Source organism: Pelodiscus sinensis, chromosome 12 (assembly GCF_052426305.1).
Source record: "Pelodiscus sinensis isolate ZL-2025 chromosome 12, ASM5242630v1, whole genome shotgun sequence".
Lineage (NCBI taxonomy): Eukaryota > Metazoa > Chordata > Testudines > Trionychidae > Pelodiscus > Pelodiscus sinensis.
Window position 1 is genome coordinate 50,189,746 of NC_143063.1, and position 17,306 is coordinate 50,207,051.

Genomic DNA, 17,306 nt, shown 5'->3' on the forward strand with positions numbered 1-17,306 from the left:
AGTGTCTGTTGCTGGAAGGTGCTTTCCCCCAACCTCTACATTGCAGGAAAAGTTCTGCTCGTGCATGAGCATTAAGTATATATGGGCTCTTCAGTCCCAGGGTAGCCACAGCATCCAGCTGTATCCAACCTGTGTCATGATGTTCTGCTTCCCAAAACTCCCAGATTTTTCAACTGGATGCTGTGCTTTTTGCTTTCCCAGCTAAACTGTTGTGTAATGATGATGTAAACTGGAAAAAAATGAGTCATACATATTTTGCCCCAGAAATGGCTGCATTTTTGCACTGGTCTCGATTTAAGTCTGTAGTTTGTAAAGTGCTTTCAAATGAAGGAGCTACATATAAGATGAGACTTATTAGTTATGCCTAATTCTGCTTTGTTTTTAATTTCAGAAATTCTGTGAAGGAACAGATGATGTTGAAGATCCCTTCAGACCCTGTGGCTCTGATTAGGGTGTATGGAGCTTCAACTGTTCTGTCAAAGGATGGCCTGCACCCAAGCAAACGTGTAGATTTCACCCTCTTTTCTAAAGAGCACACATGCTGCCTACTGCAGTGTCTAGCTATTGAGTCTATAATGATAGCATTTGAGACTCCTGAGGCCAATAATGGCTGAAAAGCTATGCTTTGTGTTACAGGGGGAGGAATTGGACCATTACCATGTTCTTAGGCCCCATTAGTCAATGGGCTGCTGTTTTAATTCAAAGCATGACTGCTCAGCTATTATTGTTAGAAAATAACACGTTATCATGTTTACTTTTTCTTTTCTTCGCTTCCTCCTTCACGGCCCCTCAGTTGAGCAGGAAAGCTTGTGAAGCAGGAACACCATGGGCCCTAACTCAAGCTGTGATTCATGGCATAGCAGCCAGTGTGGGAATTGCAGTTTTGACAATCGACCTGAAGGACGTTAATCTAGAAGGTGGTGGTATAAAGTATACAAGCAGAAAGTCTGCTACAACTCTAGGAGCAGCCAGCGAGGTGTAGGTATTTCTCATCTGAGGTTGTGATTAACAGCTTTCTATGTGTCTGTACTGATGGCTTTAGATCTAAACTGCATAGAGTAAGAATTGGGTGGCTCTATCAAAATTAAGGGGAAAGTCACAGTAAATTGTTCTAAAATACCTTGACCTGAAGAGAGCAGTCTGCCTGGCTGGAGAAACAACTGCTTCATGCCTCTCGCTAGTTCTGCATAGCTTAGAACTTAGACATCATCCCTCCTCATGCCTGGCTGCCCTCTTCCCTTCTTTCTAGACACTTCTCTCCCCACCCCTAACTTTATGCTATTTTATTTCTCAGGCAAATACAAATATGCTACTGGTTTTAGAAACCTGAAGTAACTCTTAGGCATCCAAGGCACCTCTTATTGAGGTAGCAAAGTGTCAAGCCAGTGGCTGCATCTTGATAGTCACCAGAGCGTGTGGAAGTGAGAGAATGCTGGTTTTGTGTGCATCCTCCAAGCTCCCCAAATCCTATAGAAACTCTGCTTTTTCCTGTTGTTGCTGGTGTAAAGTCTTAAATGGTATCCCATATGGAGGGGAAAACCTAATTTTTCACCATTTTTAAAAACCTCATTTGAAGCTGAGCTGCTGCATCTTTGTAGCTTTCTCAGTTCTGTGCAGGTTTGAAACACCCTTTTTACTAGCATTTCCCATATGCTGCAGCCTCTGCGGGGGTCACACCTACACTAATTAAAAACAGCTCACTCGTGTTTTACAGCGTCTAAAAATAACCCACTCCAGGCCATGCAATTGTAGTGTGAGGCGTGCGGATTCTTTCAGATGCTCCGACTAGCCCAAGAGAAGCATACATCTCGCTACAACTTCAGGCAGATGTTTTCTTCAGTCTTTCCCACTCCTGCATGTAGAAAGCTGTTAATGCCGGTCAGAGACAAACAGCTGACGTTGGCTATCGTGCCTTGGTGTGGTGTAGTTGGTTGGCATCCTGTCACTTTTCATTTTGGTGTTTTAAGCAATGGAGGGTAGCCTGTAAATGATTTTTAAGTTACCCTAGTATGTGTACGGCGTGCTTTTTCTAACTTGTGCACCTAGTTGAGCCATGTAGAGTTGTTCTTTGTTTTTAACGGTTTTTCCCTTGTGTTAGTCTGTCACAATGTTCATTTCTTCTGTGTGTTTGTGTGTGTACGTGTGTGTCTGTCTGTCTCTCTCTCTCTCATTGAGAGGCATTTAATTACGTTTTCAGTAGTAAGGCTTCTTGCCGATATGAAGGGAACTTTTCAGAAAGAGACCTGCTCTGGGTCATTTAATTTTGAATACAGTTTTCAATCGTTCAAGTTTTGGATGGTTTATATCTAATGTGTGTTTCATTTTTTTGGAAAGCTATATTTTGTATTTAGGAAATGGTATACTATTTTGCTATTTGTACTGAGTGAGTACATTGGCATAAATATAAAAATTTATATATATACATATATATAAAATATTCTTTTTGCCACACATTTTTGTGGTAAATTTGTGAGTTTGTCTGTTCTACCACAACGTGGCGTCTGATAACAGTAGGGGTGAGGGTGGGGTTTGTTAGGTCTTTACTAAGTATTTAAGTACTTTTTGCAACATAAATAGCTTGTTCATCTTGGCCCATTCCATCTGGCAGTGTTTTGTTCCAGTTGGCTCTGGACAACTTCAGTGTGTGTTTGTATCTGTGACACAACAATGGGCTGTAGTCCAGAAACCCAGTTAGACAATTCTATGATTGGGTTTCGTTCAGAATGAGTCATTCAGCTTTTACTCAGTCATTGTCTATTTAATATTTTATTAGTTTATTTCTGTTGTATCTTTTAATTTATATTATACTAACATGTTTGAAATTGTAATCATGTTAAAGAATTTTTTTGTCTATTTCCTAATGTCCAGAACTGCTATTTAGCTTTGAACGATACACTTTTTTTCTTGTTGATTTTTCTCCCTGTAAGAAAAAAGTAAAATAAAAACTTTTTATGGTTCAGGACATGAAAGACCAGCCTCTGAGCACTGAATGGGTGCTGTATGAGGATGCATAGAAGGGTCCTACACAGCAAATCCAAATGGCTGGGGAATGCAAAAGCCTGTGTCAGTTTGTAAGAACATGGTTGGCTTCTGCAAGATCAGCTTGTTCACACTTAGTCTCAGAATGAGGATGTGTGTTGATACCTTGACGGCTGTGTAGTCCTACAGTGGGCACAATGAGGCGATAAGGATGATAAACCCATTTGTGTGTTTTGTTGTGTTCTGCTTTTTTAAAGGAGGCATCTTCATGATGAAATGTTGTTGGTCAGTGTCAAGTCACCAGGGACCAGTTCTCCATTTAATAAGATTGGTGTCCAAAATAGAACCTTTTACCAGGACTGCTACAACTCCCACTGTGGGGGGGTGAGCAACGTTTAAATGAGTGCATATTTTTAGGTTACTACAAGGGCTTTGCTACCATATTCAAATTACTAAATAATGACATATCTGTTTTCTTTTGTGTCAAATTTACTGTCTGTCTTAGGTCAATGTTAAAGTATAACATTTTGAACATGTGATTTGGTTACAAAAAGTATTTGTCTTCTGAATGAAGGGTTTGCTCAGTGGTTGATAAATGCTTGTGCTGCTGCTTTCAAACAACTGTTACAGAGGATAAAGAGGGAGGCTCAATGAGCCAGCAAAGGCCTAGGAAACAGCTTACAGAAGTTGTTTCATGGCAAAAGGACCTAAGTATAATGTGAACCACATCTTTATTCTTTCAGAGCTCTGCTCACATACTGTTTTGATTTCAAGAGTTGACGCTGACTTTTGGAGCTTATCCTTTGTTTTTGTTTTTTATTCCCTGACATATTTAGTCCATAATGTGTCTGCATCAGTATAGGTATTAGAGGAAGAACACACAAAGTAGATTGCCTGCAGAGTTACTGAGAGGTAGGGGAATCAAGTCCAGTCTAGATTAGTTTGAAAAGTTGTACATTATTTAAGGTAAATGAAAATGGGTGTATACACTTTTATATCTTGAGTAGTCAAAAAACCCCACCTATTACCTCTTGTTCATGATAAACGTTGTTTAAGCCAAATTGCCAAAAATCAGTGCTGGGGGCATTATTACAAAAGAAAATTTGCTTTCATATCTGTCAGGCCAGTGTTTACTAATGGACATAAAGGTTTTATAGCTGTATGTACTGGATGGAAAGCTGGAGAACTATGTGTTAGTAGGGTGGATTTTCTCTGCAGTGTTTGTCTCTTTCACAGAACCATAAGATTAGATGGGCCCTCAAAAGGCCTTAATCGAATCCTCTGCCAAGATGCAGGATTTGTTGGGACTAAACCATCGAAGAAATATGGCCATCCAGCCTCTTTTGAAAACCTCCAATGAAGGCGATTCTACAACCTTCCTAGGCAGTTTGTTCTGTTGTCCTATTGTTCTTCCACTTAGGAAGATTTTTTTCTGGAGCATTTCTCCTACAAGAACTCTCTATTAAACCACCTTTAATCCAAAACACACACACGCTCTCCAGCTAGGCTATATTCTCCAGCCTAATGTCACTTTTCCATTAATGTCTCTGACTCTTCCAAACCCCATTTTTCAGATGTTGTCTCTACTGCATGTCTGTTATGTACTATACACCTGTTTCATAGTAACTGATTAATATCCAGGGACACACGCCCTATTAGCTACCATGGTCAGTATCTCTTCTGCCTGTGTCGCATTGTCTGCATGTAGACAACACTAGTGTATAAAAATAAACTTTCATCCTTCAGTGATGAATGAAGTAGGTGGATAGCACTTTTAAGATGTAAAAAAAATTCAAGAAAGCATTAGCCAGATATTTCCAATGGCAGAAGCTAATCATCACTTTCCACTTCACGGTCAGTCCACTTGTTGGCGTTAATTCTCATCTTTTCTTTCAGTGCTTCTCCATACCCAATGCTCTACTATTATTACCTTTGTCACCAGAAACAATTCAAAAGTGGTTTAAGATTTGTTGGGCCAAAATAGATCATTAACCACCAGGCCTTTTGTTTCACTAATTTTACATTAGTGACTGTGTGCTCAGAGCCTCTGAGTGGACACTTTTTATTTTTACTCAGTTAAAATGATTAGGTTCAAGTCTGTCAATTTTGACAGCATCCCTTTTCATGCTTACACAGAGGGCATGTCTAGTTACATCGATACGTGTTTCTCTAATCTTGATGAGCCTTGAGTTTTCCAGTGCTCCTGCCATGACTTTGATTAAGGCAAATTGACCAAGAAGAAATTTCATTCTGTTGCTGTGGTGAGATTGGTGTGTTTTGGTGTTTTTTTTTTTTAAATCCTCAGAGTGTTCTTCCAAAGCCCCCAGAAAGGACAAACCATGCAGGAGCTCAAATCCCTTCTCTGATATAGCTCCATGTGAGCAGTAGGAAAGAAGCTTTGTTATAAAAATTCTTCATTGGATTTAGAGAAATTAAAATAAATATATCGAAAGGTCAAATGTTTATAAACTATAAAAACAAGCTAAACCAGATGGGTGAGGGATCATCTTTCTTTGAACCAGTTTCAAATTTACACAAAGCTTTTCCTCATGTCTGGGAAAGATACTTAGTGTCACTGCTAAAAACAAAGTTATAGAGGTGGTTTAGCATAAGGAGTTAGCATATATTCTGAGGCAGCATTCAACAGTAGCCTGTTAACATCCATCATAAGACAAAAAGGGGAACTAGTGGATTGCAGATTGTTGTAAAACTATAAATCCAGTGTCTTGATTAAGACTGTGTGATTTTTAGTGTCCAGCAAAGTTATAAATTTAAGCTCCCAGGTTTATCTTCTGAACATTTTCTTTGAGGATGAGGCCTGGTAGACCTGGGAGCTTAAATTCATCACTTTGCTGGGTGTTAACAGGCCATTTCACCTTGAATGGTCCCTTTCACTCCTAGTGCTACCCTATATGTTCAGCTTATATGCATTTGCACACCCTCCCCAGACCTGAGGAAGAGCTTGTCTCATCAATGGAAGTTGGTCCAGTAAAAGAGAGAACCTCACCCATCTTGTCTATCTCCTGGCCCCAGCATGGTACAATAACACTGCATACAGGAAGAGAGAAGTTTTACTACAGCAGTGTTTCCCAAATGGTGTTCCGAGGAATCTCGGGGTTCCGCAAAGTGAAATTAAGGTTTCAGCAAGAAAATTCCATCAGAACCTGAACTATTGTCATGGAATGAAATTTTCATTCATTTATGAATTTTATAGAAAACAATTTTCACTTGTGCTGGCCATAAGTGTCCCTGTCTAATGCCAGCTTAGCCAGAGAGTGGGGACGATGATGTCACTACTCAGTGCTGTGCGCGCAGTCGGGTTCCGTGAAATTCTTTCATGTTCAAAAGGGTTCCGTGGCCAAATAAAATTAGGAAAAACTATACGACATAGTTTTATTTCCAGTTGTGTGTGTCACAATAATAATATTGTATCCATTTCCATAGCTCTGTCTAACATCTGAGCAGTGGAAGCATCAAACCTGAGAGGAATGTGTTCTCTGAACTTGGAACTTAAAGTGAGAAAAGGGAAAGGTTATATGGCCACTGGAGAGGAAAGAATTCTCCCAGGGAGAGAGCTGTTCCTGTGGAATAGTCTTGCAAAGGGAATGGCGGAAGAGCCATTACTTGAGATGTTTAAAAGCTAGCTGGATTGATAGTCAAGAGCATATTGTAAGGCTCTTGATGTTGAATTTTGATGAGTCTTTTGGGGACAGATCTTGATAACTCTACATGCTGAAATATTCAGACTGCAGTTCCAGTAATTGTGTATGCAGACAGCTAGTTGTATATGCAAATGTACACAGATTTGCATAAAAAAAGTTGCCTATTAAGAGCCAGATTTAGTGAACTATTTATTGATATGTGATATACACTACTTAAACACTATAAAATATGACACAGCAGAGAAAATCTAGTAAAAATGTACATACAAAATTCTCCAGTTTGTCCTTTTGAGAATATAGAAAGCCTTTTCCTTATATAAATTCCTTGTATATATGTACATATATTCTTGAATATATGTAAATATAGTGCACATAAAAATCCTAGGTGTTTTTTTTAATATATATATATATATATATATATATATATATATATATATATATATATATATATATATATGACTCGACAAATAGTGTAATCTACTTGCCCGTGGCGAGTAGATTACACCTCGGAAGAGCCAGTGCGGAGTGATCTGCGCATGCGCAGAACCGTGCGGCTGGCGAGCAGGGCTCGCTGCCGCTCGGCGAGCCCTTATATATATATATATATATATGTATGTCTAGGATGGAGATATGATTAATATGAATCAGACATCATTATACCGGAGAGATAAGGTGAGTGAGGTAATATTTTATTGGATCAACTTTTGTTGTTGGACAATAAAAGAAGTTGATGTAATAAAAGATATTACCTCACCAACTTTATATGTCTCATATCCCGGGACCAACATGCCTAAAACAACACTGCAAACCGTCGCTATACCATTGAGTTTATTATATAAATACTGTTGTAGTAGAATTTTTATAACTTCCAAAGAACATAACTGTCCTTAGAGTGCACTTGTTTATCTCAATCTCTTCAATAGCTTAGTAATAAATCGCTGTATAAAAGTGTAAATACTCTATAAGTGGGAAGGGATTAGTAGTATAACAATAAGTATTATCCCAGAATCCTCTTTTGCCTTTCAGAAGTTCACTAAAATCCATAGGATTAAGATGAAATGACTGAAGCACCCTTGTGCTTTTTTAAATTTTTCTATAGTTTTCATTAAACTTGTGGAGGACCCTGTTGTTTTGTGAACTGACAGCCCAGGAAATTGCAGTCCCTAGACAGGTTCAGCAAGGCAGCAGCAGTACATGCTTCCCGCACGCTTCTCTTTGCCAGTTTGCCTCACCCCTTTTCAAGAGGGACCACTTCTCCAGACTTCATTTCCCAGCCTCAGCAGAGGCTCCCAGATAGTGCCAAGGACACAGTGTGGGGTTTGAGGCAGGGTTAGTTAGGGGCTGGATGGATAACAGTAATCCACTTTCAGCAGGGTCACCAAACGTCTGTCAAAGGGTAAACATTTTTACCCCACTACTAAGCTGGGCTAGGTTAAACCAAGGCCTTGGACCTAGCTTCCTTTTGCACTTTTTCTGATTTTTGTACCTAAGGAAAGGTGCTCAAAGACAGGGGTTGCTGAATTTTGTTACAAGGGTTTTTTATGAAAGCAGTCTGACTAGTAAGTTCTCCCCAGTGGTGTCTGACTGTGTGGGAAGCCCCGGACCTACCCGTACTTACTTGTAGACATTGCCCAAAAGTCTAACACTTGCGGCTTCTTTTGCCAGAAATATGCAAATTAGGCTAAGCATGGAATATCGCTGTGACTCATTTGCATACTAATGAGCCGCTATTTTTGCAGAAGAGACTCTTGCGCCAGAAGGAGCTGTCTACACTGCCCCTTCTTGTGCAAGAAAACCCTTCTTGTGCAATGCCACTAAGCCAATTATTTTCAGGAATAACGGCATTGTGCAAGAGGGGTTTTCTTGCACATGAAGGGGCAGTGTAGATGCTCCTTCTGGTGCAAGAGCCTCTTCTGCAAAAATGGCGGCTCATTAGGTATGCAAATGAGGCTCAGCGATATTCCATGCTTAGCCTCATTTGCATATTTCTGGCACAAGAAACCGCGAGTGTAGACATAGCCTTAGGGAAAGATTAAACCCTTAACAGGAATATCCCTTCCTGACAGAAATGAAGAGCAATGTATCTTAGCGCTCTCAGCTTTTCTTGACATACTCTACTTTGACAATAGATTAATCACCAGACACTGAGTTTGGCATGTGTTTGAGTCTAACCACCTCTGCTAGCTCCCTTGCAGTGCCCAAGACCAATGCCCTGACTTCCCTTTTCTCCATTAATGCTGAGCACTTACCTGGTCCTACTGCACTTTTACAGTGGTGCTCTTCCAGGCTCGGAAACTGCCACAAAATGCACAGCCCATTCAAACCAGTCTAAGGGTATCAAAGCTCTTCCTTCCAGCTGCTGATTTCTCATTCGTCCTTCCTTTGCCAGTGCTTGGTTCAAACGCCTACCAGCTGAAAGGCCCAGCCGCAACTCAAATACTAGTTCTGGTCTCCCAGTCATTACAGGGACAGACCCTCAGCTGATGTAAATTGGTATAGCATCACAGATGTCCCTGGAGCAACATCTCTTTACAGTAGCTTAGGTTCTGGTGCAGTGTCCACTTCCTGCATGTGCTCCACCTAGGCATGAGACAGGACTCTGAGCATGGAAATCCCGGTGCTGGTGGATAGCCCCATTGCAGGGGAAAGGTGCAGCATTTCTGGGCGATACGGGATTGGGATCATGCCTGTGTCCTGCTAAAAGGACCGTTACCACCCTGAAGCTTTTCTGTAACATTATTTGATCTAAACAGCTTTTGAGTTTTGTCCCCAGGCCACTCACTCTTTATAATGGGTAAGCTCCAAACAGCTACAAATTAGAGCCTCCTGCCTCTGTTGTTAATCTGCATAAACCTGACATGCTTGTGTGGATAATTCTAGAGTGGTTTATCTACCTTTCTGTCCTGTGCACAGATCACCACTGAGCTGTCTTTTCTGTTGTCCTGCAATGTGAAAGTAGCACCAGGTATTCCTCTGTGTGTTTCTGTGTCTATGGCTTTCGTAGTTGGGATCTTCAGAGCACTGATACCAGGTGTTTTCAGTTTATTCTATGAGGGGAGATTTCATTTGCATCTATGGTTTTAGCTATCCTGTGATAACTTGTTGAATATTAAAATAAAAATAAATATTTTGCTTCTATTGGGACATTTGTATACTCGCAACTATATTTCTGTAAACAGCTGCAGTCAAGAATAAAACATTGAAAGTTTTCATTTTGCAGCGTGAACTGTCATGTTCTTTCAAAGGCTGCTTGTCTCTTGCTCCAGGGAAAAAGAAGCTACTTTCAGGAAAAAGTGCCTGATGAATCTGCCGGGCTGGTGATGGTGGCTAACACAGGTGAGCCCGAGGCCAGGCTGTTCTCCAGCTCAGGCACACTCATAGAAATTATCTAAGAGAACACTCTTTGCAGCATGACACCTTCCCCAGGCTATTCAGTGATGTCTGGTTCTCCCACCTCCAGAGTGGTCTTAGAAAGGCAGAAACCCGGCCATGGTTTTTGCGTTGATGGGAACGTGAAAAGTGCTATATTAATCTGGTCCAGTATCCTCTCTGACAGTGTCCAGTACAAGATGCTTAAGAGAAAGGTGCAAGAAATCTGCATAGTGAACAATTATGGAATAATCTGTCTACAGGGGACGACTCAGGTAATTCTAAGCTAATTAACCAGATATCAGTTTTGTCCAAGTACTGGGCAAGGTGATGCAGGATTTAGTTGATTGGGAATTAAAGGGTTGGACTATCACAGTGGTCTCCAACCTTTTTAAGCACAAGATGACTTTTTGAATTTGTCAGTCCAGGATCTACTTCAAACCCAAGTACGCCTGCCCCACCCCTTCTCTGAGGCCCTGCCCCACCACTTGCCTAGGCTCTGCCCTCCTTACTCTGTGACGATGGACTGGATACAGGGACAGAATGACATCAGCACCCCCTACCTCTGTCTCCCCCACACTGCATAACAAGCAGGAGGCTCCCAGGGGGCAGCTCTGAGGCTCTGGGCAGGAGCAGCAGGGCAGTGAAGAGAGGGGCAGTTGAAATGCCTGCACTTGATAGCCTCCCAGCCAAAGGAGTCAGGATCACCTGTCAGAGGCTTCAAGATCTACCAGTAGACCCTGATCTATAATTACTGCCAGTCAACATGATTTTATGAAAAACAGGTCCTGTCAAACAAATCTGATGTAACTCTTTGAGGTAACAAGTTTGGTTGATAACAGAGCCTGCACAGATGTAAAGTGATTACACTTCTGTAAAGTATTTGACTTAATGCCACACACAAATCTGATGAAAACAATTAGCACTACTGAATGGATGTAGAACTTGTTAATGACAGATCTAAAAAAATAGCTGTCAACAGGGAATTACCATTGAATGGGGTTGACATTGTGCTCCCTTATTTTTTATGAAATATGTTTTTGAATATGAACATGTGTAACTCAAATATGCTTTATGAAAAATGGGGCATATGACCGATCATTAAAGAATATGTAATCCCCTGGATGTGTATATTCTATTTGTGTGCATGTATCATTCCTGTATTTGAAGTTAGAAATATGAAGTGTAAACTTGTTTATTAATCTAGGTGTGCTAGCAAAAGCCATTAGTGGTACTTGAGAAACTTAATGGCCCAGTGCCCAAGACAGTGATCTTTGAATAGTCTTGTTCTTCCCGTAAGCCTGGACTATGGTTGGTCCTATCAAGGCCATGTAGCCAGGTCACTTCATGCTGGAACCCATGTTGGATGTGGTATTTTTTCATGGGGGTGCATGTGAAAGGGTTGAAACTGAACACAAAGGATCCTCACTTAAGGCAAAATCTGTTTATATGCAGGGAATCTATTTATAGTTGGGGAGCTGGCAGGTGAGACACACCAATGTACCATCTGCTTACCATCAAGATAACTGCTGCAAACAGCCAAGTCTGAGCAGGGGGAAAGAACAGGCTCAAAGTAGGAGGGGGCCTAGTTTGTGAGAGAAATGATGAAAACAACTGTTAGGTAGGAAATTGCATATAACAAGTTTCTTAGAATGTTAAGCTTAGCTGGCTTGTTTTAGGGAAGGCCAAGCCTATTCACAGTCTATTGTTTTAGTTGATTGGCCATTAACTCTGGCTTTTCCACTGCAGTACCTGACGTGCCATCAGTGGAAGTGTCCCAGAGCCACAAATATGAAATACAGATACCCAGAATACGTCAGTATTCCTCGCTTCAGGTACAGAAATGATACTCGCATCTGAATGAGGTAATCTTGTTCAGTAAATTGCCACCTTTCCATCTTGCATAAAGCAGATCTTAGTTACATCAGACTCTTATCAAAAGCGTATTTTCATAGAGCGTACGGAATGCCATGTCACAGAGCGAATGTGATCCTTGGATGAATCAATGGGGAGGAGAGAGGAAGAGGGTGGCCTCCTTCCCATTTGGGAAATATGCTCTACTCCAATTCCCATGCCACTACAGTCCAGATTCCATCCTCTAGTAGCTTCCTAGCTGCCCTCCTGCCCTGCCACCAGACCCCTTGCTTCCCGATAGGCAGTGTTTTGCATATCCCTCCCTTCCCAATGTAAACTAGAGTCACAAGGCGACTTTGGAGGAAACTGGCATGGCCTTACCTGGATGAAAAGGCTTAAAATGATGTTACCAAAAGTTCAATATAAAAATCCTATAAAAATGTTTACCAACAATCACAACATTCATCCATCAGCAACATTATAAATAAACTTTCCAGTTTTATTACAGCCAATTCCTTCTCCAAACAAGGCATTTACAGTAATTTCTATCGCTCTCAGAATTGGGCTGTAAGTCAAATAGTTTCTCTAGAGTCTTTATTTCGATAAAGAAATTATTTTAAAGTCTATCAAGATGAAACTTGCTTGAAGCATAATATTTTAAATTGTATACAAGATCTGTATTCCGACTTGCGCTACTTCTCTGAGGGCACGAGTCCAAGTTAAACTTGTTAAAATAAGTATATGCATTTATTTTTCAGCTCATTCCATCTTGACCCAGCTTTTCTCAATAGCTCGATTGTTATTTTAGTACAAATGAGTAAGTCATTCAGTTTCTCAATGCTTGATTCTGGCTGGCCACTTTTCTGTAGCTGATGTTTGTTTCACAACCCTACTGTTGAAATAGACTTATTAGCTGTAGCCATGAGAATTCTAAACAAGTATGTTTGTTTCATTTCGGTATATCAGGGCGCTTTCCTAACCCCATGGGAACCGGAATTTGTGGGGCATAGCCTGGAAATGACTCTTGCATCAATTCTCATTCTGAATAGGCACTTTTCATTGTGGAATAATCCCAGATTCCCTAACAATGGCATCCTCTCCAGCATTTTGCTGCAAACGTGTCTCTTGTTCTGCGGGACTGGTGGGTGAAAACAGCTGCTAATTCTTTCCCACTGGTATGGTCTCCATAAAGGGGAACCTGCAGAGCGCCCACTGGCTCATACCGTAGCCATCCAGTGGCACTTTAAAAATAAATCTAGCCTCACTGATCTCAGAATTCATCGGTATCAAGCCCTTCTTGTCCCTTCCTTTTCCGCTGTACCTCCTCTCTTCCAGGACTTGATACACACAGTGCTTGCCCTCGGCCACCAGAGGTTCTTGGATGGGCACCAACAAGCCCTTCGCTTAGCTTCTTCCTGTCCTCACACGGGAGGCTCAGCATTCTGAAGTCAGTTGCCACTTTTTGGAGCTGCTGCCCTCTCTCGCTTAACACTTCCCAGGGCTGCAGGGACATCCTCAAGCTATTGTTCCCCCGTGACAGTCCCTGGCATTGCTTTTATGCAGGCTCTGAGGTGCAAACACCCCCAGAAAAAAGAAACAGTGGGCACTCACCACCAGGATTCCCTGTAAGGTGCGCACCTGTGTGGGTGTACACCAAGAATTTCAGTCCCACCTACTCCCTCAACAGCTATGCAGCCAGCACCCCAGCTACTCCCAGGTGTGAGCCTGTGTGGCAGGTGGCTGCCCCACCCAGGAGTAGGTAGGCAGCCACCATGTGGCCTGTGAGACAGCTGCTAGAGCCTGGGCTGTGGTACTAAAAATAGCACCGCACATGGAGCAGCTGTCCACCACATGGCGCAGCCCCTGGGAACAGATGGAGCCGGGACTGTAATATTAAAAATAGCACCACAGCCCTGGCTCGAGTCCCGGCACGTGGCAGCCTAGTCTCAGAGGCATTTTGATTTCCTATTGAGAAACGTCCCCTGGTCTGCAGTGTCTTGGAAATGAAGGAAAATCCCTGAGAGCGCTGATGCAAAGATCAACCAACTCTCCTCTTGCAAAGAGCCCCGCCCCAATGTCCACCACCTGCCCTGGCAGCCATTGTGCGTGGGGACCAGACAGCCTTATCCCACAGCTTGGTTCCACGGCATTGAACACCTGCCCTTTGTGGGGTAAATGGCAGCGGGTGGCACCATGAGGCACGGGGCTAGCACAGGAGCCGGAGTCCCGTAGCTCTATGTGCTTTGGAAAATGCTACCTGGCATAGACAAAGGGCCGAGAACACATGGCTGAAAGGCGTGTCCCTCCTCTGTGCCCTGTGGACAATGCCGAGGGGCGGGCTCAGATGTTAAAACTCGCACTTGGAAACAGCAAGAGTGAGAGTCTGACATGCATCCACAGCAGGCTGTGACCTCACAATGCACCTGGAGTTAGGGGTCCCCTTTGCCTTTTGGTTGGGCAGCCCTGGTTCCCCCCAGCTGTGCTGAGTGGGGGGGTGCTGCCTGGAGCAGGTAGGTAGGGAGCGTGACAGACCTGGGGCAGCTGGCTACAATAGTTTGGTGGAGGGCAAAGATATAGGGACCTGGGTAGTTTTCCATTCCCTGAGTGAACCGGCCATGTGATCAAGGCAGGCCGGTCCTGGGGCCAAGTCAGCGCTTGCCTGGAGCAGCAGGCTAACCAGGGCACCTGCAGCCCAGGAACCTGCTGGGGCTAGGTTCAAAGGTTCCCCTCCGCAAAGGCGGAGAGGAGAAAAGCCAAGGGCTGAGAGCTAGAGGGGCACTGCTGGGGAGCTGAGGGGGATGTGCTGTATAGGACCAGGAGAGACGCTCAGGCACCATGGAGAAGGTACTCAGGAGAGGGGGGAGTAATTTCAGAAGTACCCCAGGGAAGGGGTGGTAGGATTGGGGCTAGAGGAAACAACCCCCCACACTCAGTTTGCCACGACCTCAGGGCCCCAGGGCCGGAGCGCAGATTAGTTGGCGGGCCTGAGTTCCCCCCAACCCTCCCCACACCACTGCAGAGTCTGCCCCTGGCAAGGGGGGCAGGACTGAAGCGAGGCTGCACCCCGATCCTGGGCCTTGCCTCTGTTGAGGATGGCTCAGTAGGCTGTGACCTTTGCCACGTGGAGGGTGCCAGCGAGCCTGTGAGGGCAAACACTAGCCACCCGGAAGTGCAGGATCCTTGGGGCCTGGCCAGAGCTTTGCCACGAGTCAGAGGCTTTCGCCCTCTCCAGAGAAGAAGGTTCTGTACCATCAAAACCTGGAAACAGCCGTGTCCCACGCTGAACGAGCTCCAGCCTGTGCCTGGGAGGTGCATCGGAGGCTGCAGGCTGAGCAGACGGAAGCGGATTTATTGCAGAAGTAATATGAACCTCGGGAGGACTCATGCAGAGGCCTGAAAATGGCAGTGCCCCCACCCCTGGCCAGGCATTCCCTGATGTACCACCCCCCTGGCCTGCACACCTGCAGGGGTGGGGCTGAGGGGCCTCTTTCAAGTCCAGTACCCGCCAGCTGTGGCCGTCAGGCGTGGTCCCGGAGGGGAGAAGAAAAGGTTCTTCTGCGGCCAGTGGGATTAGCAGGCCGGATGCAAAAGGAAATCTCCCCCCAGGCACCTGTGGCGGCTGGGCTGGGAAGCACCAGCCAGGCTCGCTCTGAGGTGATGGGGGCAAGAGAGGACGTGGTCCGAGCCGGCCACACGGCGACTCTCCGCCTTCTCCTCCAGCTGGGCGGCTGCCCCCTGCCCAGCCTCTCGTCCCCTCGTTGCTCGCCGATTCCTGGCCGTACAGTCGGAGCTCGGCCAGAGCCTGGGGAGGAGCGTTTCACGCAGCCACTCTCCTGCAAGCACTGTCCTGGGGACGTGACCCTGAGTCCCCAAGAGGCCTGGCCTGCGGGGTTCTCGCACGTTGAACGGCTCCAGGCTGAGCTGCTGGCCGCGCCCCCCCCCCCCCCCCCCGCCGAGAGCAGCGGCACCGACCCTCCCCTTGCACGCCGGGGTGCAGAGCTGGGGTGGCGGCAGCAGCGGCTGCTCCCGCGGGGCTGTGGCCAGCAGGGAGGTGCCAGTTGGCTACAGCCCAGGCCATCGTGCCTGCTGCTCTGCACACCCTGCCGCACGCTGTCCCGAAGGAGCAACTGGGTTGCACAGGGTGAGCAGAACCATGCTGATGGCCCTGCCACTGGGTCACCGTCCTGCCCCATGTCCGCACCTGGCCCTGCAGAGGCCAGCGCGGGACCCTCCCAGGAGGTGGCAAAGAGCCTCAATGCGTTTTAGGAGGGAAGGAAAACGGGGATTGCGGTCGGGGCCCTTGGACGCCAGGCCAGGTGATTACAGGCTGGGCACTTGCCAGCCCGGAGCAAGGGCTTGGCGTGGCTCAGCCCCTGCATCGTTGCATCGTGGTTAAAGGGGGCCCCCCATCAGCCTGGAGATGGGATTGGGCCAGCAGCTTTGCAAGCGAGAGTCCTGCAGATCACCACAGCCCAGGCCTGGGAGGAGTGCGCCGACAGGCTGCATCTTCCTCCTGGCCTGGCCACCGGCCAGAGGGCTCCACAAAACCGTCCCTGGGCAATGCGGGAAGGGGCAGCGGTGCCATCCCTCTTCCTGAGGCGTGGCCTCATTCACCAGAGGGCCAGATGGCCTGGGGTGGCCGCAGCAGCTTCCAAAGGTGGTGGAAGGGAGGTGACCATGCGAGGGGGCAAGTGTGGGGCGAAGTTACTCAGCAGTGACCTCGGGGAGCTGCCTTGGCCAGCATGTGGCTTCTGTCACGGAGCCTTTTCCTGCAGCTGGGGCTACAAGTGACAGCCAGGGTAGACGGAACAAGGAGGCGGCTGTGGCTCTTCTCGGCTCTTCGGAATGGTGGACCCAAGACAAATCAGAGAGGGCCCATGGTTGTGCCACTCGCTGCCATCTGCTTAGCAGGGGCTGGGCACAGAGCCTGCGAGGGGGCAGCTGAGGGATGGGGCGAGGGGCTGACAGAGCCGGCACCAAGTTCCTGGGGCAGCCCGGGGATGGGACTACTGGAGCCAGTGCTGCCTGCAGCTGCAGAGCATCCCAACGCTCTTCGGGCACCAGTGTGGTGCCCTCCGCTGTGGCATGTGCCTAAGGCCGGCCCTGGGCATGACGGATTAAAATGAGAAGTGACACATGGGCAGGGACTTGGGTAAAAGGGAAACTACAATGGGTTGTACGGAGCAGTGAGCGGCCCAGCCGGAGGGAGGTTAACAGCGGAGTCCCTCAAGGGCCCCTTGAGACCAGTCTTATTTTCATTAGTGATGCTGATGAGACATCTGGGAGGTAGTGCTGGAGTGGAGGAGGACTGGCCTATCCAGCAAGGAGATCTGGACAACTCTGCAAACTGGCGCAATGGAAATGGGATGAAATTGAATCATGCGAGGTCATCTGCTTAGGGACGAGCAACACAAATTTTTGCTACAAACTGGGATCGCGTCA

General features: G+C 45.7%; 1 protein-coding gene across 15 annotated transcripts in view; it reads left to right on the plus strand.

Annotated features, from left to right (window-relative positions):
- NFAT5 (nuclear factor of activated T cells 5) overlaps positions 1-9,857 on the plus strand; it is a 157,394-nt gene extending 147,537 nt beyond the window's left edge. For all 15 annotated transcript variants that reach the window (XM_006122230.5, XM_006122231.5, XM_025184223.3 and 12 more), the window contains one exon: positions 392-9,857. The gene's annotated coding sequence lies outside the window, so the exon portion shown is untranslated. The remainder of the gene's footprint in view (positions 1-391) is intronic.
- The last annotated feature ends 7,449 nt before the right edge of the window (positions 9,858-17,306 follow it).